We start from the raw sequence: 27,833 nt of genomic DNA, 5'->3' as shown, positions 1-27,833 counted from the left end.
CCGAGATGTTTTTCGCAACATGCAATTAGACTCTCTAGGTTGTTTCGAGTAAAAAAAATTTATTGAAAAATTTCAGATTTTTTGAACTTTTTTGCAGGTCTGGGGTCATGAAATTTGTCAAAAATGACTAAGTTGTTATCTTTAAAATAAGAGCCTAAAATTCACCGAAACTACCCGAAATGTTTTTTGCAATGTGTATTGAGACTCTCTTGGTTGTTTCGAGTAAAAAAAAATTTTTGAAAAATTTCAGATTTATTGAACTTTTTTGCAGGTCCGGGGTCATGAAACTTTTCAAAAATGACTAAGTCCTTATCTTTAAAATAAGAGCCTAAAATTCACTGAAACTACCCGAAATGTTCATTGAAACGTGTACTACGACTTTCTTGGTCGTTTCGAGTAAAAAAATTTTTGAAAAATTTCAGAATTTTTTAATTTTCTTGCAGGTCCGGGTTCATGAAATTTTTCAAAAATGACTAAGTCGTTATCTTTAAAATAAGAGCCTAAATTTCACCGAAACTACCCGAAATGTTTTTCGGAACGTTTTTTAAGACTCTCTTGATTGTTTTGAGTAAAAAAATGTTTTTGAAAATTCATAACCTTCCTCGTGTTTTTCAAGCTTTAGTCTCAACCATTTTAGGTATATTATTTCTTACTTTTTTCCAGATATCTCTTGGAGGTTCAACCAGAAGTCATCAAAACATTTTAGAAAGGTATTTTCTTAGCATTTTTGGTTCTTTTAGGTAAAAGAAAATTTTTGGAAAATTTCAGATTTTTTGAACTTTTTTGCAGGTCCGGAACTATGAAGTTTTTTTCAAAAATAACTAAGTCGTTATCTTTAAAAGAAGAGCTTAAAATTCACCGAAACTAGCCGAGATGTTTTTCGCAACATGTAATTAGACTCTCTAGGTTGTTTCGAGTAAAAAAAATTTCTTGAAAAATTTCAGATTTTTTGAACTTTTTTGCAGGTCCGGGGTCATGAAATTTGTCAAAAATGACTAAGTTGTTATCTTTAAAATAAGAGCCTAAAATTCACCGAAACTACCCGAAATGTTTTTCGCAATGTGTATTTAGACTCTCTTGGTTGTTTCGAGTAAAAAAAAATTTTTGAAAAATTTCAGATTTATTGAACTTTTTTGCAGGTCCAGGGTCATGAAACTTTTCAAAAATGACTAAGTCCTTATCCTTAAAATAACAGCCTAAAATTCACCGAAACTGCCCGAAATGTTTTTTGCAACGTGTATTAAGACTCTCTTGGTTGTTTCGAGTCAAAAAAAATTTTTGAAAAATTTCAGATTTTTTGAACTTTTTTGCAGGTCCGGGGTCATGAAACTTTTCAAAAATGACTAAGTCCTTATCTTCAAAATAAAAGCCTAAAATTAACCAAAACTACCCGAGATGTTGTTCGCGACGTGTAGTTAGACTCTCTAGGTTGTTTCGAGTAAAAAAAGATTTTGAGAAAATTTCAGATTTTTTCAACTTTTTGCAGGTCCGGGGTCATGAAACTTTTCAAAAATGACTAAGTCCTTTTTTTAAAAAAAAGCCTAAAATTCACCAAAACTGCCCGAAATGTTTTTCGCAACGTGTATTAAGACTCTATTGGTTGTTTCGAGTAAAAAAAAAATTATTGAAAAATTTCAGATTTTTTGAACTTTTTTGCAGGTCCTGGGTCATGAAACTTTTCAAAAATGACTAAGTCCTTATCTTCAAAATAAAAGCCTAAAATTCACCGAAGCTACCCGAAATGTTCTTCAAAACGTTTATTAAAACTCTCTTGGTTGTTTCGAGTAAAAAAATTTTTTTGAAAAATTTCAGATTTTTTGAACTTTTTTGCAGGTCTGGGGTCATGAAACTTTTCAAAAATGACTTAGGCCTTTTTTTAAAATTAAAGCCTAAAACTCACCAAAACCGCCCGAAATGTTGTTCGCAACGTGTATTAAGACTGTCTTGGTTGTTTCAAGTAAAAAAAAATTTTGGAAAAATTTCAGATTTTTTGAACTTTTTTAAAGGTCAGGGGTCATGAAACTTTTCAAAAATGACTAAGTCCTTATCTTCAAAATAAAAGCCTAAAATTAACCGAAACTACCCCAGATGTTGTTCGCGACGTGTAGTTAGACTCTCTAGGTTGTTTCGAGTAAAAAAAAAATTATTGAAAAATTTCAGATTTTTTGAACTTTTTTGCAGGTCCAGGGTTAATGAAACTTTTCAAAAATCACTAAGTCCTTTTTCTAAAAATAAGAGCCTGAAATTCACCGAAACTACCCGAAATGTTCTTTGGAACGTTTATTAAGACTCTCTTGGTTCTTTCAAGTAAAAAAAAATTTTTGAAAAATTTCAGATTTTTTGAACTTTTTTGCAGGTCCGGGGTCATGAAATTTTTCAAAAATGACTAGTCGTTATCTTTAAAATAAGAGCCTAAGAATCACCGAAACTACCCGAAATGTTTTTCGGAACCTTTATTAAGACTCTCTTGGTTGTTTTGAGTAAAAAAATGTTTTTGAAAATTCATAACCTTTCTCATGTTTTTCAAGCTTTAGTCTCAACCATTTTAGGTATATTATTTCTTACTTTTTTCCAGATATCTCTTGGAGGTTCAACCAGAAGTCATCAAAACATTTTGGAAAGGTATTTTCTTAGCATTTTTGGTTCTTTTAGGTAAAAGAAAATTTTTGGAAAATTCCAGATTTTTTGAACTTTTTTGCAGGTCCGGAACTATGAAGTTTTTTTCAAAAATAACTAAGTCGTTATCTTTAAAAGAAGAGCTTAAAATTCACCGAAACTAGCCGAGATGTTTTTCGCAACATGTAATTAGACTCTCTAGGTTGTTTCGAGTAAAAAAAATTTATTGAAAAATATCAGATTTTTTGAACTTTTTTGCAGGTCCGGGGTCATGAAATTTGTCAAAAATGGCTAAGTTGTTATCTTTAAAATAAGAGCCTAAAATTCACCGAAACTACCCGAAATGTTTTTCGCAACGTGTATTAAGACTCTCTTGGTTGTTTCGAGTCAAAAAAATTTTTTGAAAAATTTCGGATTTTTTGTACTTTTTTGCAAGTCCGGGGTCATGAAACTTTTCAAAAATGACTAAGTCCTTTTTTTTAAAATAAGAGCCTAAAATTCACCGAAACTACCCGAAATGTTGTTTGCAACGTGTATTTAGACTCTCTAGGTTGTTTCGAGTAAAAAAAATTTTTGAAAAATTTCAGTTTTTTTGAACTTTTTTACAGGTCCGGGGTCATGAAACTTTTCAAAAATGACTAAGTCCTTATCTTCAAAATAAAAGCCTAAAATTCACCGAAGCTACCCAAAATGTTCTTCAAAACGTTTATTAAGACTCTCTTGGTTGTTTCGAGTAAAAAAAATTTTTTGAAAAATTTCAGATTTTTTGAACTTTTTTAAAGGTCAGGGGTCATGAAACTTTTCAAAAATGACTAAGTCCTTATCTTCAAAATAAAAGCCTAAAATTAACCGAAACTACCCGAGATGTTGTTCGCGACGTGTAGTTAGACTCTCTAGGTTGTTTCGAGTAAAAAAAGATTTTGAGAAAATTTCAGATTTTTTCAACTTTTTGCAGGTCCGGGGTCATGAAACTTTTCAAAAATGACTAAGTCCTCTTTTTAAAAAAAAAGCCTAAAATTCACCAAAACTGCCCGAAATGTTTTTCGCAACGTGTATTAAGACTCTCTTGGTTGTTTCGAGTAAAAAAAAAATTATTGAAAAATTTCAGATTTTTTGAACTTTTTTGCAGGTCCGGGGTAATGAAACTTTTCAAAAATGACTAAGTCCTTTTTCTAAAAATAAGAGCCTGAAATTCACCGAAACTACCCGAAATGTTCTTTGGAACGTTTATTAAGACTCTCTTGGTTCTTTGAAGTAAAATAAAATTTTTGAAAAATTTCAGATTTTTGAACTTTTTTGCAGGTCCGGGGTCATGAAATTTTTCAAAAATGACTAGTCGTTATCTTTAAAATAAGAGCCTAAGAATCACCGAAACTACCCGAAATGTTTTTCGGAACCTTTTTTAAGACTCTCTTGGTTGTTTTGAGTAAAAAAATGTTTTTGAAAATTCATAACCTTTCTCATGTTTTTCAAGCTTTAGTCTCAACCATTTTAGGTATATTACTCCCCTACGAAGCCCGCTACGCGGGCTTGCCAGTGACCCTACGGTAGAGTACATAGATTAGCCTCGGAAAAGACAAGAATTTTCTTAATACCCCCTATGAATGATAGTAAAATTAGCCTCGGCAAAGACAAGAATTCTGTCGAAGCCCCCTATGAGTTTGCAGATTAGCCTCGGAAAAGACAAGAGGTGTATCAACCTCGATTTGAAAAAAATTGGCTCCGCATAGGTCACGTGATAAAAAAATTACTCGCACTCCTGTGACTATCGCTAGTCAGGGGGTCGCCTGAAATAGAGAAGGGGTAGAGGCTCCCCCCTTCCTAGCGATAGTAATGGGTGTAATTTCACCCAAATAAGCAGGAAGTCATTTAAAATGGTTTCTAGAATGATTCATTTACAATTCCGAAAATGATGCAGGCACAATCTACAGTAACAATCCAGCTTCCTTTCAGCACAAAACCACGAAAAGAGGCAAAAATTCACCGTTAGCGGCAGGGGTCTAGCAGTAAGCAACCGGTTTTTAGTGTAATTTCATCAAATTAAGCATAAAATCATTTTCATATGGTCTTGTTAAGCGACGAATACAACAAATCCATTTTCCTTGAAGGAAAAAATTTCATGGGTTAATCCTATAATTTCTCCTATTTAGCCAGAATCAAATTTTCAAGTTTTCCAATCATACACTCTTAGCCCTCGTCGACTTATAGGGCGCTTATAAATATTTTCTAAGGCCATTCTTAAAGCTGTAATGTTCATTTTGAATCCAACGTGAATATCTTTATCGTAGCATTTCGTTCAATTCTTGTTCACTTGTGATGTTGTTTTAAGATTTAATTTCGGGCCACCTTCAAAGTTCCTCTGTTTATTTTGAATCAAACATTAAAGTTTTCCAACTATAAATTCCTGTAAGCCGTTATTGGTCCATGGTGCTCGTTTAGATATATATCATCTAAAAATTTCTTAAGAATTGAAATTCCTAAATATTTATGCCGATTCATAAAGGAATTAATGACTCCTCTTCTAAACTCCAAAGAGTTATAGAGTTATTATGCAGTTCTATACATTTGAGGTCCACATATCATATCTTCGTCACAATTAGCTTTTGAAACAATGCAGGAACAAAGCAGTTAAGAAATAGAAAGATAAAAAACAGCCAAGTTTCGTGCATCAGAAAGGAATCTTACTCTAACAACAAATTAACAAAATACAATTTACGGACAACAGCTGATCTATATAACTTTAGTCCTTTTCTCCACAGTCAAGTTTTTTCTTGTTTCATCATTTGATTTAACGCCAGCATAAATGCCATCAATTTCGTTTCGAAGGTCCGAGAATCACGTCAGCGTCGTAATTATTGCTTGAAATGCTCTTTGATCTAGCTGAAGAACAAAAAGAATAATGAAGATGTTATTCCATGGTTAACGAAAGCACGTTTTAAGGAAATCGATAGTCACAATGCTTTGTAAAAATTTCAGAAAAACTGTTCGCCTCGAGAGCCTAGCCAGCTCTTTAAGCGGCCGGTTTTTAGTGTAATTTCATCAAATTAAGCATGAAATCATTTGAAATTGTTGTTGTTAAGAGAGCAATGCAGCAAATCCATTTTCCTTGAAGGACAAAACTACAAAGAGGTAAAATATTAGGAGAAACACATTCGAGGCGAGTCTAGTGACTCCTTTAGCAAACGGTTTTTAGTGTAATTTCACCCAAATAAGCAGAAAGTCATTTAAAATGGTTTCTAGAATGATTCATTCACAATTCCGAAAATGCTCTCAAAGCTAGAAATAATTTTAACTTAAGAGGAAATAAAATCCTATTCTTCTCGGTGGAAAGCTCACAGAAAAAACTGAAATTTTAATCGAAAAATACTCACTTGTTGTACCAAAAAGTCAGCGAATCCGATCGTTTATCTACAAAAAAGGATGGCGGTTAGGAAAAGTTGCTGCAAAGGGTTCTCGTTAGGCATAAAAATTTAGGGGCTGGCATTACATAATTCGCATTACAACGGGTTTCCTATGAAAATAAAATCTTCTTGCATCAAGAATAAACAGCAGGAAAAATCTACCACAATTCTTCATACTTTGATTGCTATAAAGCAAATCCAGTTTCCTTTTAGCACAAAACCACGAGAAGAGGTAAAAATTCGCCGTTCGGGGCGGGGGTCTAGCAGTAAGCGGCTGGTATTTAAAGGCCGGTTTTTAGTGGAATCTCATCGAAATGAGCACAAAATCATTTGAAATAAGTAATATCGAAAACACGTAAGAATAACAACGCTTACTTGTATTCGCATGCCATCGATTCTGATGCCAGTTTAGAACCGGAACAGCCAGCAGCCATCGCAAAACCAAATATCAGGTAGCAGCGCGTGTACCGTACGTAGCTACTAAAACGAAGATCGTCAAAAGCACTAATTACATGGCTCTTGCAAACGAAATAACAAAACGGGGTTCAATCGTCGATCAATAAAAAACCAGTTGATAAAAAAAGCCAAGGAGACTCACCTGAGATCGAGAACACCCAGCACGATTGACTACTGGAGCTGTAGCTGTAGCTGTAGCTGTAACACACAACACGACCGTCGGCGACCGCTTCGAGTTCGAAAAGGAATGCCAAGCAGCAGTGCACGAAGATTTATCATCCAATTCCAAGTCACCGAAATTATCGGCACACAGTAGATTCTTTGTGGAAAGCGAAACGAATTTGAAAAGCCTCCGTTCAAATTGAAGGGTTGCTGTTGGAAGGAGTTTTGAAATCTTTTGTAGAGAGCAAGAGAAAAGAGAGAGAAAGAACCTATAGAAACACGGGACAAAGACCACGGAGAGCACTAATCGTGATCGCGAGATTTTGGAACGAACCCGGGAGAAAACCGTTAATATCTCAAAAACGGAAGCGAAAATACGAAAAAGCGGACCTTATGTTTGAGCCTCGAGGATCTAGGATTCAGTGGAAAAAAGAATTTTGAAAATCGGCCGAGCGGTTTTGGCTCAAAACCGTTTGAATCGCGGGGCGGTGTGGATCTTTTGTTCGGGGTTGATTTGCATATCCGAATTTTAGTTATAGTGATTTCTTACTTTTTTCCAGATATCTCTTGGAGGTTCAACCAGAAGTCATCAAAACATTTTGGAAAGATTTTCTTAGCATTTTTGGTTCTTTTAGGTAAAAGAAAATTTTTGGAAAATTCCAGATTTTTTGAACTTTTTTGCAGATCCGGGGTCATGAAACATTTCAAAAATGAGTAAGTCCTTTTTTTTAAAATAAAAGCCTAAAATTCACCAAAACTGCCCGAAATGTTTTTCGCAACGTGTATTAAGAATCTATTGGTTGTTTCGAGTAAAAAATAATTTTTAAAAAATTTCAGATTTTGTGAACTTTTTTGCAGGTCCGGGGTCATAAAACTTTTCAGAAATGACTAAGTCCTTATCTTCAAAATAAGAGCCTAAAATTCACCGAAACTACCCGAAATGTTCTTCAAAATGTTTATTAAGACTCTCTTGGTTGTTTCGAGTAAAAAAAAATTATTGAAAAATTTCAGATTTTTTGAACTTTTTTGCAGGTCCAGGGTCATGAAACTTTTCAAAAATGACTAAGTCCTTATCTTCAAAATAAGAGCCTAAAATTCACCGAAACTACCCGAAATGTTCTTCAAAACGTTTATTAAGACTCTCTAGGTTGTTTCGAGTAAAAAAATTTTTGGGAAAATTTCAGATTTTTTGAACTTTTTTGCAGGTCCGGGGTCATGAAATTTTTCAGAAATGACGAGTCATTATCTTTAAAATAAGAGCCTAAGATTCACCGAAACTACCCGAAATGTTTTTCGGAAACTTTATTAAGACTCTCTTGGTTGTTTTGAGTAAAAAAAGTTTTTGGGAAAATTTCAGATTTTTTGAACTTTTTTGCAGGTCCGGGGTCATGAAATTTTTCAGAAATGACTAGTCATTATCTTCAAAATAAGAGCCTAAGATTCACCGAAACTACCCGAAATGTTTTTCGGAACCTTTATTAAGACTCTCTTGGTTGTTTTGAGTAAAAAAATGTTTTTGAAAATTCATAACCTTTCTCATGTTTTTCAAGCTCTAGTCTCAACCATTTTAGGTATATTATTTCTTACTTTTTTCCAGATATCTCTTGGAGGTTCAACCAGAAGTCATCAAAACATTTTGGAAAGGTATTTTTTTAGCATTTTTGGTTCTTTTAGGTGAAAGAAAATTTTTGGAAAATTCCAGATTTTTTGAACTTTTTTGCAGGTCCGGGGGGGGTCATGAAACTTTTCAAAAATGACTAAGTCCTTTTTTTTAAAATAAAAGCCTAAAATTCACCAAAACTGCCCGAAATGTTCTGCAAAACGTTTATTAAGACTCTCTTGGTTGTTTCGAGTAAAGAAAAATTATTGAAAAATTTCAGATTTTTTGAACTTTTTTGCAGGTCCGGGGTCATGAAACTTTTCAAAAATGACTAAGTTCTTATCTTCAAAATAAAAGCCTAAAATTCACTGAAACTACCCGAAATGTTCTTCAAAACGTTTATTAAGACTCTCTTGGTTGTTTCGAGGAGAAAAAATTTTTTGAATAATTTCAGATTTTTTGAATTTTTTGCAGGTCTGGGCTCATGAAACTTTTCAAAAATGACTAAGTCCTTTTTTTTAAAATAAAAGCCTAAAATTCACCAAAACTGCCCGAAATGTTTTTCGCAACGTGTATTAAGATTGTCTTGGTTGTTTTGAGTAAAAAAAAATTTTGGAAAAATTTCAGATTTTTTGAACTTTTTTGCAGGTCCGGGGTCATGAAATTTTTCAAAAATGACTAAGTCCTTTTTTTTAAAATAAAAGCCTAAAATTCACCAAAACTGCCCGAAATGTTTTTCGCAACGTGTATTAAGACTCTTTTGGTTGTTTCGAGTAAAAAAATTTTTTTGAAAAATTTCAGATTTTTTGAACTTTTTTGCAGGTCCGGGGTCATGAAACTTTTCAAAAATGACCAAGTCCTTATCTTCAAAATAAAAGCCTAAAATTAACCGAAACTACCCGAGATGTTGTTCGTGACGTGTAGTTAGACTCTCTAGGTTGTTTCGAGTAAAATAAAATTTTGAGAAAATTTCAGATTTTTTCAACTTTTTGCAGGTCCGGTGTCATGAAACTTTTCAAAAATAACTAAGTCCTTTTTTTTTAAAACAAAAGCCTAAAATTCACCAAAACTGCCCAAAATGTTTTTCGCAACGTGTATTAAGACTCTATTGGTTGTTTCGAGTAAAAAAAATTTTTTGAAAAATTTCAGATTTTGTAAACTTTTTTGCAGGTCCGGGGTCATGAAACTTTTCAGAAATTACTAAGTCCTTATCTTCAAAAAAAGAGCCTAAAATTCACCGAAACTACCCGAAATGTTCTTCAAATGTTTATTAAGACTCTCTTGGTTGTTTCGAGTAAAAAAAAGTTATTGAAAAATTTCAGATTTTTTGAACTTTTTTGCAGGTCCGGGGTCATGAAACTTTTCAAAAATGACTAAGTCCTTATCTTCAAAGTAAGAGCCTAAAATTCACCGAAACTACCCGAAATGTTCTTCGAAACGTTTATTAAGACTCTCTTGGTTGTTTCGAGTAAAAAAAATTTTTTTAAAAATTTTAGATTTTTTGAACTTTTTTGCAGGTCCGGGGTCATGAAACTTTTCAAAAATGACTAAGTCCTTATCTTCAAAATAAGAGCCTACAATTCACCGAAACTACCCGAAATGTTCTTCAAAATGTTTATTAAGACTATCTTGGTTGTTTCGAGTAAAAAAAAATTATTGAAAAATTTCAGATTTTTTGAACTTTTTTGCAGGGCCGGGGTCATGAAACTTTTCAAAAATGACTAAGTCCTTATCTTCAAAATAAGAGCCTAAAATTCACCGAAACTACCCGAAATGTTCTTCAAAACGTTTATTAAGACTCTCTTGTTTGTTTCGAGTAAAAAAAAATTATTGAAAAGTTTCAGATTTTTTGAACTTTTTTGCAGGTCCGGGGTCATGAAACTTTTCAAAAATGACTAAGTCCTTATCTTCAAAATAAAAGCCTAAAATTAACCCAAACTACCCGAGATGTTGTTCGCGACGTGTAGTTAGACTCTCTTGGTTGTTTCGAGTAAAAAAAAATTTGTGAAAAATTTCAGATTTTTTGAACTTTTTTGCAGGTCAGGGGTCATGAAACTTTTCAAAAATGACTGAGTCCTTATCTTCAAAAAAAGAGCCTAATATTCACCGAAACTACCCGAAATGTTCTTTGGAACGTTTATTAAGACTCTCTTGGTTGTTTTGAGTAAAAAAATGTTTTTGAAAATTCATAACCTTTCTCGTGTTTTTCAAGCATTAGTCTCAACCATTTTAGGTATATTATTTCTTACTTTTTTCCAGATATCTCTTGGAGGTTCAACCAGAAGTCATCAAAACATTTTAGAAAGGTATTTTCTTAGCATTTTTGGTTCTTTTAGGTAAAAGAAAATTTTTGAAAAATTTCAGATTTTTTGAACTTTTTTGCAGGTCCGGGGTCATGAAACTTTTCAAAAATGACTAACTCCTTTTTTTAAAAATAAAAGCCTGAAATTAACCGAAGCTACCCGAGATGTTGTTCGCAACGTGTATTTAGACTCTCTTGGTTCCTAGGAGTAAAAAAAAATTTTTGAAAAATTTCAGATTTTTTGAAATTTTTTGCAGGTTTGGGCTTATGAAACTTTTCAAAAATGACAAAGTCCTTTTTTTTAAAATAAGAGCCTAAAATTCACCGAAACTACCCGAAATGTTGTTTGCAACGTGTATTTAGACTCTCTAGGTTGTTTCGAGAAAAAAAATTTTTGGGAAAATTTCAGATTTTTTGAACATTTTTGCAGGTCCGGGGTCATGAAACTTTTCAAAAATGACTAAGTCCTTTTTTAAAATAAAAGCCTTAAATTCACCAAAACTGCCTGAAATGTTTTTCGCAACGTATATTAAGACTCTCTTGCCTGTTTCGAGTAAAAAAAATTTGTGAAAAATTTCAGATTTTTTGAACTCTTTTGCAGGTCAGGGGTCATGAAACTTTTCAAAAATGACTAACTCCTTTTTTAAAAAATAAAAGCCTGAAATTAACGGAAGCTACCCGAGATGTTGTTCGCAACGTGTATTTAGACTCTCTTGGTTCCTTGGAGTAAAAAAATTTTTTTGAAAAATTTCAGATTTTTTGAAATTTTTTGCAGGTTTGGGCTTATGAAACTTTTCAAAAATGACAAAGTCCTTTTTTTTAAAATAAGAGCCTAAAATTCACCGAAACTACCCAAAATGTTGTTTGCAACGTGTATTTAGACTCTCTAGGTTGTTTCGAGAAAAAAAATTTTGGGAAAATTTCAGATTTTTTGAACATTTTTGCAGGTCCGGGGTCATGAAACTTTTCAAAAATGACTAAGTCCTTTTTTAAAATAAAAGCCTAAAATTCACCAAAACTGCCTGAAATGTTTTTCGCAACGTATATTAAGACTCTCTTGGTTGTTTCGAGTAAAAAAAAATTTTGGGACAATTTCAGATTTTTTGAACTTTTTTGCAGGTCCGGGGTCATAAAACTTTTCAAAAATGACTAAGTCATTATCTTGAAAATAAGAGCCTAAAATTCACCGAAACTACCCGAAATGTTCTTCAAAACGTTTATTAAGACTCTCTTGGTTGTTTCGAGTAAAACAAAATTATTGAAAAACTTCAGATTTTTTGAACTTTTTTGTAGGTCCGGGGTCATGAAACTTTTCAAAAATGACTAAGTCCTTATCTTCAAAATAAGAGCCTAAAATTCACCAAAACTACCCGAGATGTTGTGCGCAACGTGTATTTAGACTCTCTAAGTTGTTTCAAGTAAAAAAAATTTTTTGAGAAAATTTCAGACTTTTTGAACTTTTTTGCAGGTCCGGGGTCATGAAACTTTTCAAAAATGACTAAGTCCTTTTTTTAAAAGTAAGAGCCTAAAATTACCCGAAATTACCCGAGATGTTGTTCGCAACGTGTATTTAGACTCTCTTGGTTGTTTCGAGTCAAAAGAAATTTGTGAAAAATTTCAGATTTTTTGAACTTTTTTGCAGGTCGGGGGTCATGAAATTTTTCAAAAATGACTAAGTCCTTATCTTCAAAATAAGAGCCTAAAATTAACCGAAACTACCCGAGATTTTGTTCGCAACGTGTAATTAGACTCTCTTGATTGTTTCGAGTAAAAAAAATTTTGGGAAAATTTCAGATTTTTTGAACTTTTTTGCAGGTCCGGGGTCATGAAACTTTTCAAAAATGACTAAGTCCTTTTTTGAAATAAAAGCCTAAAATTCACCAAAATTGCCCGAAATGTTTTTCGCAACCTATATTAAGCCTCTCTTGGTTGTTTCGAGTAAAACAAAATTATTGAACAATTTCAGATTTTTTGAACTTTTTTGCAGGTCCCGGGTCATGAAACTTTTCAAAAATGACTAAGTCCTTATCTTCAAAATAAAAGCCTAAAATTCACCGAAGCTACCCGAAATGTTCTTCAAAACGTTTATTAAAACTCTCTTGGTTGTTTCGAGTAAAAAAATTTTTTTGAAAAATTTCAGATTTTTTGAACTTTTTTGCAGGTCTGGGGTCATGAAACTTTTCAAAAATGACTTAGGCCTTTTTTTAAAATTAAAGCCTAAAACTCACCAAAACTGCCCGAAATGTTGTTCGCAACGTGTATTAAGACTGTCTTGGTTGTTTCAAGTAAAAAAAAATTTTGGAAAAATTTCAGATTTTTTGAACTTTTTTAAAGGTCAGGGGTCATGAAACTTTTCAAAAATGACTAAGTCCTTATCTTCAAACTAAAAGCCTAAAATTAACCGAAACTACCCCAGATGTTGTTCGCAACGTGTAGTTAGACTCTCTAGGTTGTTTCGAGTAAAAAAAAAATTATTGAAAAATTTCAGATTTTTTGAACTTTTTTGCAGGTCCAGGGTTAATGAAACTTTTCAAAAATCACTAAGTCCTTTTTCTAAAAATAAGAGCCTGAAATTCACCGAAACTACCCGAAATGTTCTTTGGAACGTTTATTAAGACTCTCTTGGTTCTTTCAAGTAAAAAAAAATTTTTGAAAAATTTCAGATTTTTTGAACTTTTTTGCAGGTCCGGGGTCATGAAATTTTTCAAAAATGACTAGTCGTTATCTTTAAAATAAGAGCCTAAGAATCACCGAAACTACCCGAAATGTTTTTCGGAACCTTTATTAAGACTCTCTTGGTTGTTTTGAGTAAAAAAATGTTTTTGAAAATTCATAACCTTTCTCATGTTTTTCAAGCTTTAGTCTCAACCATTTTAGGTATATTATTTCTTACTTTTTTCCAGATATCTCTTGGAGGTTCAACCAGAAGTCATCAAAACATTTTGGAAAGGTATTTTCTTAGCATTTTTGGTTCTTTTAGGTAAAAGAAAATTTTTGGAAAATTCCAGATTTTTTGAACTTTTTTGCAGGTCCGGAACTATGAAGTTTTTTTCAAAAATAACTAAGTCGTTATCTTTAAAAGAAGAGCTTAAAATTCACCGAAACTAGCCGAGATGTTTTTCGCAACATGTAATTAGACTCTCTAGGTTGTTTCGAGTAAAAAAAATTTATTGAAAAATATCAGATTTTTTGAACTTTTTTGCAGGTCCGGGGTCATGAAATTTGTCAAAAATGGCTAAGTTGTTATCTTTAAAATAAGAGCCTAAAATTCACCGAAACTACCCGAAATGTTTTTCGCAACGTGTATTAAGACTCTCTTGGTTGTTTCGAGTCAAAAAATTTTTTTGAAAAATTTCGGATTTTTTGTACTTTTTTGCAAGTCCGGGGTCATGAAACTTTTCAAAAATGACTAAGTCCTTTTTTTTAAAATAAGAGCCTAAAATTCACCGAAACTACCCGAAATGTTGTTTGCAACGTGTATTTAGACTCTCTAGGTTGTTTCGAGTAAAAAAAATTTTTGAAAAATTTCAGTTTTTTTGAACTTTTTTACAGGTCCGGGGTCATGAAACTTTTCAAAAATGACTAAGTCCTTATCTTCAAAATAAAAGCCTAAAATTCACCGAAGCTACCCAAAATGTTCTTCAAAACGTTTATTAAGACTCTCTTGGTTGTTTCGAGTAAAAAAAATTTTTTGAAAAATTTCAGATTTTTTGAACTTTTTTAAAGGTCAGGGGTCATGAAACTTTTCAAAAATGACTAAGTCCTTATCTTCAAAATAAAAGCCTAAAATTAACCGAAACTACCCGAGATGTTGTTCGCGACGTGTAGTTAGACTCTCTAGGTTGTTTCGAGTAAAAAAAGATTTTGAGAAAATTTCAGATTTTTTCAACTTTTTGCAGGTCCGGGGTCATGAAACTTTTCAAAAATGACTAAGTCCTTTTTTTAAAAAAAAAGCCTAAAATTCACCAAAACTGCCCGAAATGTTTTTCGCAACGTGTATTAAGACTCTCTTGGTTGTTTCGAGTAAAAAAAAAATTATTGAAAAATTTCAGATTTTTTGAACTTTTTTGCAGGTCCGGGGTAATGAAACTTTTCAAAAATGACTAAGTCCTTTTTCTAAAAATAAGAGCCTGAAATTCACCGAAACTACCCGAAATGTTCTTTGGAACGTTTATTAAGACTCTCTTGGTTCTTTGAAGTAAAATAAAATTTTTGAAAAATTTCAGATTTTTAAACTTTTTTGCAGGTCCGGGGTCATGAAATTTTTCAAAAATGACTAGTCGTTATCTTTAAAATAAGAGCCTAAGAATCACCGAAACTACCCGAAATGTTTTTCGGAACCTTTTTTAAGACTCTCTTGGTTGTTTTGAGTAAAAAAATGTTTTTGAAAATTCATAACCTTTCTCATGTTTTTCAAGCTTTAGTCTCAACCATTTTAGGTATATTACTCCCCTACGAAGCCCGCTACGCGGGCTTGCCAGTGACCCTACGGTAGAGTACATAGATTAGCCTCGGAAAAGACAAGAATTTTCTTAATACCCCCTATGAATGATAGTAAAATTAGCCTCGGCAAAGACAAGAATTCTGTCGAAGCCCCCTATGAGTTTGCAGATTAGCCTCGGAAAAGACAAGAGGTGTATCAACCTCGATTTGAAAAAAATTGGCTCCGCATAGGTCACGTGATAAAAAAATTACTCGCACTCCTGTGACTATCGCTAGTCAGGGGGTCGCCTGAAATAGAGAAGGGGTAGAGGCTCCCCCCTTCCTAGCGATAGTAATGGGTGTAATTTCACCCAAATAAGCAGGAAGTCATTTAAAATGGTTTCTAGAATGATTCATTTACAATTCCGAAAATGATGCAGGCACAATCTACAGTAACAATCCAGCTTCCTTTCAGCACAAAACCACGAAAAGAGGCAAAAATTCACCGTTAGGCGGCAGGGGTCTAGCAGTAAGCAACCGGTTTTTAGTGTAATTTCATCAAATTAAGCATAAAATCATTTTCATATGGTCTTGTTAAGCGACGAATACAACAAATCCATTTTCCTTGAAGGAAAAAATTTCATGGGTTAATCCTATAATTTCTCCTATTTAGCCAGAATCAAATTTTCAAGTTTTCCAATCATACACTCTTAGCCCTCGTCGACTTATAGGGCGCTTATAAATATTTTCTAAGGCCATTCTTAAAGCTGTAATGTTCATTTTGAATCCAACGTGAATATCTTTATCGTAGCATTTCGTTCAATTCTTGTTCACTTGTGATGTTGTTTTAAGATTTAATTTCGGGCCACCTTCAAAGTTCCTCTGTTTATTTTGAATCAAACATTAAAGTTTTCCAACTATAAATTCCTGTAAGCCGTTATTGGTCCATGGTGCTCGTTTAGATATATATCATCTAAAAATTTCTTAAGAATTGAAATTCCTAAATATTTATGCCGATTCATAAAGGAATTAATGACTCCTCTTCTAAACTCCAAAGAGTTATAGAGTTATTATGCAGTTCTATACATTTGAGGTCCACATATCATATCTTCGTCACAATTAGCTTTTGAAACAATGCAGGAACAAAGCAGTTAAGAAATAGAAAGATAAAAAACAGCCAAGTTTCGTGCATCAGAAAGGAATCTTACTCTAACAACAAATTAACAAAATACAATTTACGGACAACAGCTGATCTATATAACTTTAGTCCTTTTCTCCACAGTCAAGTTTTTTCTTGTTTCATCATTTGATTTAACGCCAGCATAAATGCCATCAATTTCGTTTCGAAGGTCCGAGAATCACGTCAGCGTCGTAATTATTGCTTGAAATGCTCTTTGATCTAGCTGAAGAACAAAAAGAATAATGAAGATGTTATTCCATGGTTAACGAAAGCACGTTTTAAGGAAATCGATAGTCACAATGCTTTGTAAAAATTTCAGAAAAACTGTTCGCCTCGAGAGCCTAGCCAGCTCTTTAAGCGGCCGGTTTTTAGTGTAATTTCATCAAATTAAGCATGAAATCATTTGAAATTGTTGTTGTTAAGAGAGCAATGCAGCAAATCCATTTTCCTTGAAGGACAAAACTACAAAGAGGTAAAATATTAGGAGAAACACATTCGAGGCGAGTCTAGTGACTCCTTTAGCAAACGGTTTTTAGTGTAATTTCACCCAAATAAGCAGAAAGTCATTTAAAATGGTTTCTAGAATGATTCATTCACAATTCCGAAAATGCTCTCAAAGCTAGAAATAATTTTAACTTAAGAGGAAATAAAATCCTATTCTTCTCGGTGGAAAGCTCACAGAAAAAACTGAAATTTTAATCGAAAAATACTCACTTGTTGTACCAAAAAGTCAGCGAATCCGATCGTTTATCTACAAAAAAGGATGGCGGTTAGGAAAAGTTGCTGCAAAGGGTTCTCGTTAGGCATAAAAATTTAGGGGCTGGCATTACATAATTCGCATTACAACGGGTTTCCTATGAAAATAAAATCTTCTTGCATCAAGAATAAACAGCAGGAAAAATCTACCACAATTCTTCATACTTTGATTGCTATAAAGCAAATCCAGTTTCCTTTTAGCACAAAACCACGAGAAGAGGTAAAAATTCGCCGTTCGGGGCGGGGGTCTAGCAGTAAGCGGCTGGTATTTAAAGGCCGGTTTTTAGTGGAATCTCATCGAAATGAGCACAAAATCATTTGAAATAAGTAATATCGAAAACACGTAAGAATAACAACGCTTACTTGTATTCGCATGCCATCGATTCTGATGCCAGTTTAGAACCGGAACAGCCAGCAGCCATCGCAAAACCAAATATCAGGTAGCAGCGCGTGTACCGTACGTAGCTACTAAAACAAAGATCGTCAAAAGCACTAATTACATGGCTCTTGCAAACGAAATAACAAAACGGGGTTCAATCGTCGATCAATAAAAAACCAGTTGATAAAAAAAGCCAAGGAGACTCACCTGAGATCGAGAACACCCAGCACGATTGACTACTGGAGCTGTAGCTGTAGCTGTAGCTGTAACACACAACACGACCGTCGGCGACCGCTTCGAGTTCGAAAAGGAATGCCAAGCAGCAGTGCACGAAGATTTATCATCCAATTCCAAGTCACCGAAATTATCGGCACACAGTAGATTCTTTGTGGAAAGCGAAACGAATTTGAAAAGCCTCCGTTCAAATTGAAGGGTTGCTGTTGGAAGGAGTTTTGAAATCTTTTGTAGAGAGCAAGAGAAAAGAGAGAGAAAGAACCTATAGAAACACGGGACAAAGACCACGGAGAGCACTAATCGTGATCGCGAGATTTTGGAACGAACCCGGGAGAAAACCGTTAATATCTCAAAAACGGAAGCGAAAATACGAAAAAGCGGACCTTATGTTTGAGCCTCGAGGATCTAGGATTCAGTGGAAAAAAGAATTTTGAAAATCGGCCGAGCGGTTTTGGCTCAAAACCGTTTGAATCGCGGGGCGGTGTGGATCTTTTGTTCGGGGTTGATTTGCATATCCGAATTTTAGTTATAGTGATTTCTTACTTTTTTCCAGATATCTCTTGGAGGTTCAACCAGAAGTCATCAAAACATTTTGGAAAGATTTTCTTAGCATTTTTGGTTCTTTTAGGTAAAAGAAAATTTTTGGAAAATTCCAGATTTTTTGAACTTTTTTGCAGGTCCGGAACTATGAAGTTTTTTTCAAAAATAACTAAGTCGTTATCTTTAAAAGAAGAGCTTAAAATTCACCGAAACTAGCCGAGATGTTTTTCGCAACATGTAATTAGACTCTCTAGGTTGTTTCGAGTAAAAAAAATTTATTGAAAAATATCAGATTTTTTGAACTTTTTTGCAGGTCCGGGGTCATGAAATTTGTCAAAAATGGCTAAGTTGTTATCTTTAAAATAAGAGCCTAAAATTCACCGAAACTACCCGAAATGTTTTTCGCAACGTGTATTAAGACTCTCTTGGTTGTTTCGAGTCAAAAAATTTTTTTGAAAAATTTCGGATTTTTTGTACTTTTTTGCAAGTCCGGGGTCATGAAACTTTTCAAAAATGACTAAGTCCTTTTTTTTAAAATAAGAGCCTAAAATTCACCGAAACTACCCGAAATGTTGTTTGCAACGTGTATTTAGACTCTCTAGGTTGTTTCGAGTAAAAAAAATTTTTGAAAAATTTCAGTTTTTTTGAACTTTTTTACAGGTCCGGGGTCATGAAACTTTTCAAAAATGACTAAGTCCTTATCTTCAAAATAAAAGCCTAAAATTCACCGAAGCTACCCAAAATGTTCTTCAAAACGTTTATTAAGACTCTCTTGGTTGTTTCGAGTAAAAAAAATTTTTTGAAAAATTTCAGATTTTTTGAACTTTTTTAAAGGTCAGGGGTCATGAAACTTTTCAAAAATGACTAAGTCCTTATCTTCAAAATAAAAGCCTAAAATTAACCGAAACTACCCGAGATGTTGTTCGCGACGTGTAGTTAGACTCTCTAGGTTGTTTCGAGTAAAAAAAGATTTTGAGAAAATTTCAGATTTTTTCAACTTTTTGCAGGTCCGGGGTCATGAAACTTTTCAAAAATGACTAAGTCCTTTTTTTAAAAAAAAAGCCTAAAATTCACCAAAACTGCCCGAAATGTTTTTCGCAACGTGTATTAAGACTCTCTTGGTTGTTTCGAGTAAAAAAAAAATTATTGAAAAATTTCAGATTTTTTGAACTTTTTTGCAGGTCCGGGGTAATGAAACTTTTCAAAAATGACTAAGTCCTTTTTCTAAAAATAAGAGCCTGAAATTCACCGAAACTACCCGAAATGTTCTTTGGAACGTTTATTAAGACTCTCTTGGTTCTTTGAAGTAAAATAAAATTTTTGAAAAATTTCAGATTTTTAAACTTTTTTGCAGGTCCGGGGTCATGAAATTTTTCAAAAATGACTAGTCGTTATCTTTAAAATAAGAGCCTAAGAATCACCGAAACTACCCGAAATGTTTTTCGGAACCTTTTTTAAGACTCTCTTGGTTGTTTTGAGTAAAAAAATGTTTTTGAAAATTCATAACCTTTCTCATGTTTTTCAAGCTTTAGTCTCAACCATTTTAGGTATATTACTCCCCTACGAAGCCCGCTACGCGGGCTTGCCAGTGACCCTACGGTAGAGTACATAGATTAGCCTCGGAAAAGACAAGAATTTTCTTAATACCCCCTATGAATGATAGTAAAATTAGCCTCGGCAAAGACAAGAATTCTGTCGAAGCCCCCTATGAGTTTGCAGATTAGCCTCGGAAAAGACAAGAGGTGTATCAACCTCGATTTGAAAAAAATTGGCTCCGCATAGGTCACGTGATAAAAAAATTACTCGCACTCCTGTGACTATCGCTAGTCAGGGGGTCGCCTGAAATAGAGAAGGGGTAGAGGCTCCCCCCTTCCTAGCGATAGTAATGGGTGTAATTTCACCCAAATAAGCAGGAAGTCATTTAAAATGGTTTCTAGAATGATTCATTTACAATTCCGAAAATGATGCAGGCACAATCTACAGTAACAATCCAGCTTCCTTTCAGCACAAAACCACGAAAAGAGGCAAAAATTCACCGTTAGGCGGCAGGGGTCTAGCAGTAAGCAACCGGTTTTTAGTGTAATTTCATCAAATTAAGCATAAAATCATTTTCATATGGTCTTGTTAAGCGACGAATACAACAAATCCATTTTCCTTGAAGGAAAAAATTTCATGGGTTAATCCTATAATTTCTCCTATTTAGCCAGAATCAAATTTTCAAGTTTTCCAATCATACACTCTTAGCCCTCGTCGACTTATAGGGCGCTTATAAATATTTTCTAAGGCCATTCTTAAAGCTGTAATGTTCATTTTGAATCCAACGTGAATATCTTTATCGTAGCATTTCGTTCAATTCTTGTTCACTTGTGATGTTGTTTTAAGATTTAATTTCGGGCCACCTTCAAAGTTCCTCTGTTTATTTTGAATCAAACATTAAAGTTTTCCAACTATAAATTCCTGTAAGCCGTTATTGGTCCATGGTGCTCGTTTAGATATATATCATCTAAAAATTTTTTAAGAATTGAAATTCCTAAATATTTATGCCGATTCATAAAGGAATTAATGACTCCTCTTCTAAACTCCAAAGAGTTATAGAGTTATTATGCAGTTCTATACATTTGAGGTCCACATATCATATCTTCGTCACAATTAGCTTTTGAAACAATGCAGGAACAAAGCAGTTAAGAAATAGAAAGATAAAAAACAGCCAAGTTTCGTGCATCAGAAAGGAATCTTACTCTAACAACAAATTAACAAAATACAATTTACGGACAACAGCTGATCTATATAACTTTAGTCCTTTTCTCCACAGTCAAGTTTTTTCTTGTTTCATCATTTGATTTAACGCCAGCATAAATGCCATCAATTTCGTTTCGAAGGTCCGAGAATCACGTCAGCGTCGTAATTATTGCTTGAAATGCTCTTTGATCTAGCTGAAGAACAAAAAGAATAATGAAGATGTTATTCCATGGTTAACGAAAGCACGTTTTAAGGAAATCGATAGTCACAATGCTTTGTAAAAATTTCAGAAAAACTGTTCGCCTCGAGAGCCTAGCCAGCTCTTTAAGCGGCCGGTTTTTAGTGTAATTTCATCAAATTAAGCATGAAATCATTTGAAATTGTTGTTGTTAAGAGAGCAATGCAGCAAATCCATTTTCCTTGAAGGACAAAACTACAAAGAGGTAAAATATTAGGAGAAACACATTCGAGGCGAGTCTAGTGACTCCTTTAGCAAACGGTTTTTAGTGTAATTTCACCCAAATAAGCAGAAAGTCATTTAAAATGGTTTCTAGAATGATTCATTCACAATTCCGAAAATGCTCTCAAAGCTAGAAATAATTTTAACTTAAGAGGAAATAAAATCCTATTCTTCTCGGTGGAAAGCTCACAGAAAAAACTGAAATTTTAATCGAAAAATACTCACTTGTTGTACCAAAAAGTCAGCGAATCCGATCGTTTATCTACAAAAAAGGATGGCGGTTAGGAAAAGTTGCTGCAAAGGGTTCTCGTTAGGCATAAAAATTTAGGGGCTGGCATTACATAATTCGCATTACAACGGGTTTCCTATGAAAATAAAATCTTCTTGCATCAAGAATAAACAGCAGGAAAAATCTACCACAATTCTTCATACTTTGATTGCTATAAAGCAAATCCAGTTTCCTTTTAGCACAAAACCACGAGAAGAGGTAAAAATTCGCCGTTCGGGGCGGGGGTCTAGCAGTAAGCGGCTGGTATTTAAAGGCCGGTTTTTAGTGGAATCTCATCGAAATGAGCACAAAATCATTTGAAATAAGTAATATCGAAAACACGTAAGAATAACAACGCTTACTTGTATTCGCATGCCATCGATTCTGATGCCAGTTTAGAACCGGAACAGCCAGCAGCCATCGCAAAACCAAATATCAGGTAGCAGCGCGTGTACCGTACGTAGCTACTAAAACGAAGATCGTCAAAAGCACTAATTACATGGCTCTTGCAAACGAAATAACAAAACGGGGTTCAATCGTCGATCAATAAAAAACCAGTTGATAAAAAAAGCCAAGGAGACTCACCTGAGATCGAGAACACCCAGCACGATTGACTACTGGAGCTGTAGCTGTAGCTGTAGCTGTAACACACAACACGACCGTCGGCGACCGCTTCGAGTTCGAAAAGGAATGCCAAGCAGCAGTGCACGAAGATTTATCATCCAATTCCAAGTCACCGAAATTATCGGCACACAGTAGATTCTTTGTGGAAAGCGAAACGAATTTGAAAAGCCTCCGTTCAAATTGAAGGGTTGCTGTTGGAAGGAGTTTTGAAATCTTTTGTAGAGAGCAAGAGAAAAGAGAGAGAAAGAACCTATAGAAACACGGGACAAAGACCACGGAGAGCACTAATCGTGATCGCGAGATTTTGGAACGAACCCGGGAGAAAACCGTTAATATCTCAAAAACGGAAGCGAAAATACGAAAAAGCGGACCTTATGTTTGAGCCTCGAGGATCTAGGATTCAGTGGAAAAAAGAATTTTGAAAATCGGCCGAGCGGTTTTGGCTCAAAACCGTTTGAATCGCGGGGCGGTGTGGATCTTTTGTTCGGGGTTGATTTGCATATCCGAATTTTAGTTATAGTGATTTCTTACTTTTTTCCAGATATCTCTTGGAGGTTCAACCAGAAGTCATCAAAACATTTTGGAAAGATTTTCTTAGCATTTTTGGTTCTTTTAGGTAAAAGAAAATTTTTGGAAAATTCCAGATTTTTTGAACTTTTTTGCAGATCCGGGGTCATGAAACATTTCAAAAATGAGTAAGTCCTTTTTTTTAAAATAAAAGCCTAAAATTCACCAAAACTGCCCGAAATGTTTTTCGCAACGTGTATTAAGAATCTATTGGTTGTTTCGAGTAAAAAATAATTTTTAAAAAATTTCAGATTTTGTGAACTTTTTTGCAGGTCCGGGGTCATAAAACTTTTCAGAAATGACTAAGTCCTTATCTTCAAAATAAGAGCCTAAAATTCACCGAAACTACCCGAAATGTTCTTCAAAATGTTTATTAAGACTCTCTTGGTTGTTTCGAGTAAAAAAAAATTATTGAAAAATTTCAGATTTTTTGAACTTTTTTGCAGGTCCAGGGTCATGAAACTTTTCAAAAATGACTAAGTCCTTATCTTCAAAATAAGAGCCTAAAATTCACCGAAACTACCCGAAATGTTCTTCAAAACGTTTATTAAGACTCTCTAGGTTGTTTCGAGTAAAAAAATTTTTGGGAAAATTTCAGATTTTTTGAACTTTTTTGCAGGTCCGGGGTCATGAAATTTTTCAGAAATGACGAGTCATTATCTTTAAAATAAGAGCCTAAGATTCACCGAAACTACCCGAAATGTTTTTCGGAAACTTTATTAAGACTCTCTTGGTTGTTTTGAGTAAAAAAAGTTTTTGGGAAAATTTCAGATTTTTTGAACTTTTTTGCAGGTCCGGGGTCATGAAATTTTTCAGAAATGACTAGTCATTATCTTCAAAATAAGAGCCTAAGATTCACCGAAACTACCCGAAATGTTTTTCGGAACCTTTATTAAGACTCTCTTGGTTGTTTTGAGTAAAAAAATGTTTTTGAAAATTCATAACCTTTCTCATGTTTTTCAAGCTCTAGTCTCAACCATTTTAGGTATATTATTTCTTACTTTTTTCCAGATATCTCTTGGAGGTTCAACCAGAAGTCATCAAAACATTTTGGAAAGGTATTTTTTTAGCATTTTTGGTTCTTTTAGGTGAAAGAAAATTTTTGGAAAATTCCAGATTTTTTGAACTTTTTTGCAGGTCCGGGGGGGTCATGAAACTTTTCAAAAATGACTAAGTCCTTTTTTTTAAAATAAAAGCCTAAAATTCACCAAAACTGCCCGAAATGTTCTGCAAAACGTTTATTAAGACTCTCTTGGTTGTTTCGAGTAAAGAAAAATTATTGAAAAATTTCAGATTTTTTGAACTTTTTTGCAGGTCCGGGGTCATGAAACTTTTCAAAAATGACTAAGTTCTTATCTTCAAAATAAAAGCCTAAAATTCACTGAAACTACCCGAAATGTTCTTCAAAACGTTTATTAAGACTCTCTTGGTTGTTTCGAGGAGAAAAAATTTTTTGAATAATTTCAGATTTTTTGAATTTTTTGCAGGTCTGGGCTCATGAAACTTTTCAAAAATGACTAAGTCCTTTTTTTTAAAATAAAAGCCTAAAATTCACCAAAACTGCCCGAAATGTTTTTCGCAACGTGTATTAAGATTGTCTTGGTTGTTTTGAGTAAAAAAAAATTTTGGAAAAGTTTCAGATTTTTTGAACTTTTTTGCAGGTCCGGGGTCATGAAATTTTTCAAAAATGACTAAGTCCTTTTTTTTAAAATAAAAGCCTAAAATTCACCAAAACTGCCCGAAATGTTTTTCGCAACGTGTATTAAGACTCTTTTGGTTGTTTCGAGTAAAAAAATTTTTTTGAAAAATTTCAGATTTTTTGAACTTTTTTGCAGGTCCGGGGTCATGACACTTTTCAAAAATGACCAAGTCCTTATCTTCAAAATAAAAGCCTAAAATTAACCGAAACTACCCGAGATGTTGTTCGTGACGTGTAGTTAGACTCTCTAGGTTGTTTCGAGTAAAATAAAATTTTGAGAAAATTTCAGATTTTTTCAACTTTTTGCAGGTCCGGTGTCATGAAACTTTTCAAAAATAACTAAGTCCTTTTTTTTTAAAACAAAAGCCTAAAATTCACCAAAACTGCCCAAAATGTTTTTCGCAACGTGTATTAAGACTCTATTGGTTGTTTCGAGTAAAAAAAATTTTTTGAAAAATTTCAGATTTTGTAAACTTTTTTGCAGGTCCGGGGTCATGAAACTTTTCAGAAATTACTAAGTCCTTATCTTCAAAAAAAGAGCCTAAAATTCACCGAAACTACCCGAAATGTTCTTCAAATGTTTATTAAGACTCTCTTGGTTGTTTCGAGTAAAAAAAAGTTATTGAAAAATTTCAGATTTTTTGAACTTTTTTGCAGGTCCGGGGTCATGAAACTTTTCAAAAATGACTAAGTCCTTATCTTCAAAGTAAGAGCCTAAAATTCACCGAAACTACCCGAAATGTTCTTCGAAACGTTTATTAAGACTCTCTTGGTTGTTTCGAGTAAAAAAAATTTTTTTAAAAATTTTAGATTTTTTGAACTTTTTTGCAGGTCCGGGGTCATGAAACTTTTCAAAAATGACTAAGTCCTTATCTTCAAAATAAGAGCCTACAATTCACCGAAACTACCCGAAATGTTCTTCAAAATGTTTATTAAGACTATCTTGGTTGTTTCGAGTAAAAAAAAATTATTGAAAAATTTCAGATTTTTGAACTTTTTTGCAGGGCCGGGGTCATGAAACTTTTCAAAAATGACTAAGTCCTTATCTTCAAAATAAGAGCCTAAAATTCACCGAAACTACCCGAAATGTTCTTCAAAACGTTTATTAAGACTCTCTTGTTTGTTTCGAGTAAAAAAAAATTATTGAAAAGTTTCAGATTTTTTGAACTTTTTTGCAGGTCCGGGGTCATGAAACTTTTCAAAAATGACTAAGTCCTTATCTTCAAAATAAAAGCCTAAAATTAACCCAAACTACCCGAGATGTTGTTCGCGACGTGTAGTTAGACTCTCTTGGTTGTTTCGAGTAAAAAAAAATTTGTGAAAAATTTCAGATTTTTTGAACTTTTTTGCAGGTCAGGGGTCATGAAACTTTTCAAAAATGACTGAGTCCTTATCTTCAAAAAAAGAGCCTAATATTCACCGAAACTACCCGAAATGTTCTTTGGAACGTTTATTAAGACTCTCTTGGTTGTTTTGAGTAAAAAAATGTTTTTGAAAATTCATAACCTTTCTCGTGTTTTTCAAGCATTAGTCTCAACCATTTTAGGTATATTATTTCTTACTTTTTTCCAGATATCTCTTGGAGGTTCAACCAGAAGTCATCAAAACATTTTAGAAAGGTATTTTCTTAGCATTTTTGGTTCTTTTAGGTAAAAGAAAATTTTTGAAAAATTTCAGATTTTTTGAACTTTTTTGCAGGTCCGGGGTCATGAAACTTTTCAAAAATGACTAACTCCTTTTTTTAAAAATAAAAGCCTGAAATTAACCGAAGCTACCCGAGATGTTGTTCGCAACGTGTATTTAGACTCTCTTGGTTCCTAGGAGTAAAAAAAAATTTTTGAAAAATTTCAGATTTTTTGAAATTTTTTGCAGGTTTGGGCTTATGAAACTTTTCAAAAATGACAAAGTCCTTTTTTTTAAAATAAGAGCCTAAAATTCACCGAAACTACCCGAAATGTTGTTTGCAACGTGTATTTAGACTCTCTAGGTTGTTTCGAGAAAAAAAATTTTTGGGAAAATTTCAGATTTTTTGAACATTTTTGCAGGTCCGGGGTCATGAAACTTTTCAAAAATGACTAAGTCCTTTTTTAAAATAAAAGCCTTAAATTCACCAAAACTGCCTGAAATGTTTTTCGCAACGTATATTAAGACTCTCTTGCCTGTTTCGAGTAAAAAAAATTTGTGAAAAATTTCAGATTTTTTGAACTCTTTTGCAGGTCAGGGGTCATGAAACTTTTCAAAAATGACTAACTCCTTTTTTAAAAAATAAAAGCCTGAAATTAACGGAAGCTACCCGAGATGTTGTTCGCAACGTGTATTTAGACTCTCTTGGTTCCTTGGAGTAAAAAAAATTTTTTGAAAAATTTCAGATTTTTTGAAATTTTTTGCAGGTTTGGGCTTATGAAACTTTTCAAAAATGACAAAGTCCTTTTTTTTAAAATATAGCCTAAAATTCACCGAAACTACCCAAAATGTTGTTTGCAACGTGTATTTAGACTCTCTAGGTTGTTTCGAGAAAAAAAATTTTGGGAAAATTTCAGATTTTTTGAACATTTTTGCAGGTCCGGGGTCATGAAACTTTTCAAAAATGACTAAGTCCTTTTTTAAAATAAAAGCCTAAAATTCACCAAAACTGCCTGAAATGTTTTTCGCAACGTATATTAAGACTCTCTTGGTTGTTTCGAGTAAAAAAAAATTTTGGGACAATTTCAGATTTTTTGAACTTTTTTGCAGGTCCGGGGTCATAAAACTTTTCAAAAATGACTAAGTCATTATCTTGAAAATAAGAGCCTAAAATTCACCGAAACTACCCGAAATGTTCTTCAAAACGTTTATTAAGACTCTCTTGGTTGTTTCGAGTAAAACAAAATTATTGAAAAACTTCAGATTTTTTGAACTTTTTTGTAGGTCCGGGGTCATGAAACTTTTCAAAAATGACTAAGTCCTTATCTTCAAAATAAGAGCCTAAAATTCACCAAAACTACCCGAGATGTTGTGCGCAACGTGTATTTAGACTCTCTAAGTTGTTTCAAGTAAAAAAAATTTTTTGAGAAAATTTCAGACTTTTTGAACTTTTTTGCAGGTCCGGGGTCATGAAACTTTTCAAAAATGACTAAGTCCTTTTTTTAAAAGTAAGAGCCTAAAATTACCCGAAATTACCCGAGATGTTGTTCGCAACGTGTATTTAGACTCTCTTGGTTGTTTCGAGTCAAAAGAAATTTGTGAAAAATTTCAGATTTTTTGAACTTTTTTGCAGGTCGGGGGTCATGAAATTTTTCAAAAATGACTAAGTCCTTATCTTCAAAATAAGAGCCTAAAATTAACCGAAACTACCCGAGATTTTGTTCGCAACGTGTAATTAGACTCTCTTGATTGTTTCGAGTAAAAAAAATTTTGGGAAAATTTCAGATTTTTTGAACTTTTTTGCA

At 33.5% G+C, this 27,833-nt stretch overlaps 4 long non-coding RNA genes across 7 annotated transcripts in view; 1 reads left to right on the top strand and 3 right to left on the bottom strand.

Annotated features, from left to right (window-relative positions):
• The window catches only part of LOC135688217 (uncharacterized), a 75,673-nt gene that overhangs the window by 12,662 nt on the left and 35,178 nt on the right, over positions 1–27,833 (top strand). The gene's annotated exons all lie outside the window — the stretch shown is intronic.
• On the bottom strand, positions 5,276–7,243 carry LOC148957918 (uncharacterized). Its single transcript, XR_016144934.1, has 4 exons — positions 6,616–7,243; positions 6,393–6,497; positions 5,988–6,024; positions 5,276–5,496 (listed from the first exon to the last, which is right to left on the bottom strand). It is a non-coding gene; the product is annotated as an uncharacterized LOC148957918 (long non-coding RNA).
• Positions 16,142–18,175, bottom strand: LOC148957917 (uncharacterized). Its single transcript, XR_016144931.1, has 4 exons — positions 17,482–18,175; positions 17,259–17,363; positions 16,854–16,890; positions 16,142–16,362 (listed from the first exon to the last, which is right to left on the bottom strand). It is a non-coding gene; the product is annotated as an uncharacterized LOC148957917 (long non-coding RNA).
• On the bottom strand, positions 20,761–22,728 carry LOC135687517 (uncharacterized). Its single transcript, XR_016144932.1, has 4 exons — positions 22,101–22,728; positions 21,878–21,982; positions 21,473–21,509; positions 20,761–20,981 (listed from the first exon to the last, which is right to left on the bottom strand). It is a non-coding gene; the product is annotated as an uncharacterized LOC135687517 (long non-coding RNA).

Source organism: Rhopilema esculentum, chromosome 19 (assembly GCF_057945365.1).
Source record: "Rhopilema esculentum isolate cy_ngs chromosome 19, ASM5794536v1, whole genome shotgun sequence".
Classification (NCBI taxonomy): Eukaryota; Metazoa; Cnidaria; class Scyphozoa; order Rhizostomeae; family Rhizostomatidae; genus Rhopilema; species Rhopilema esculentum.
This window is presented reverse-complemented; position numbering and strand designations above follow the sequence as displayed.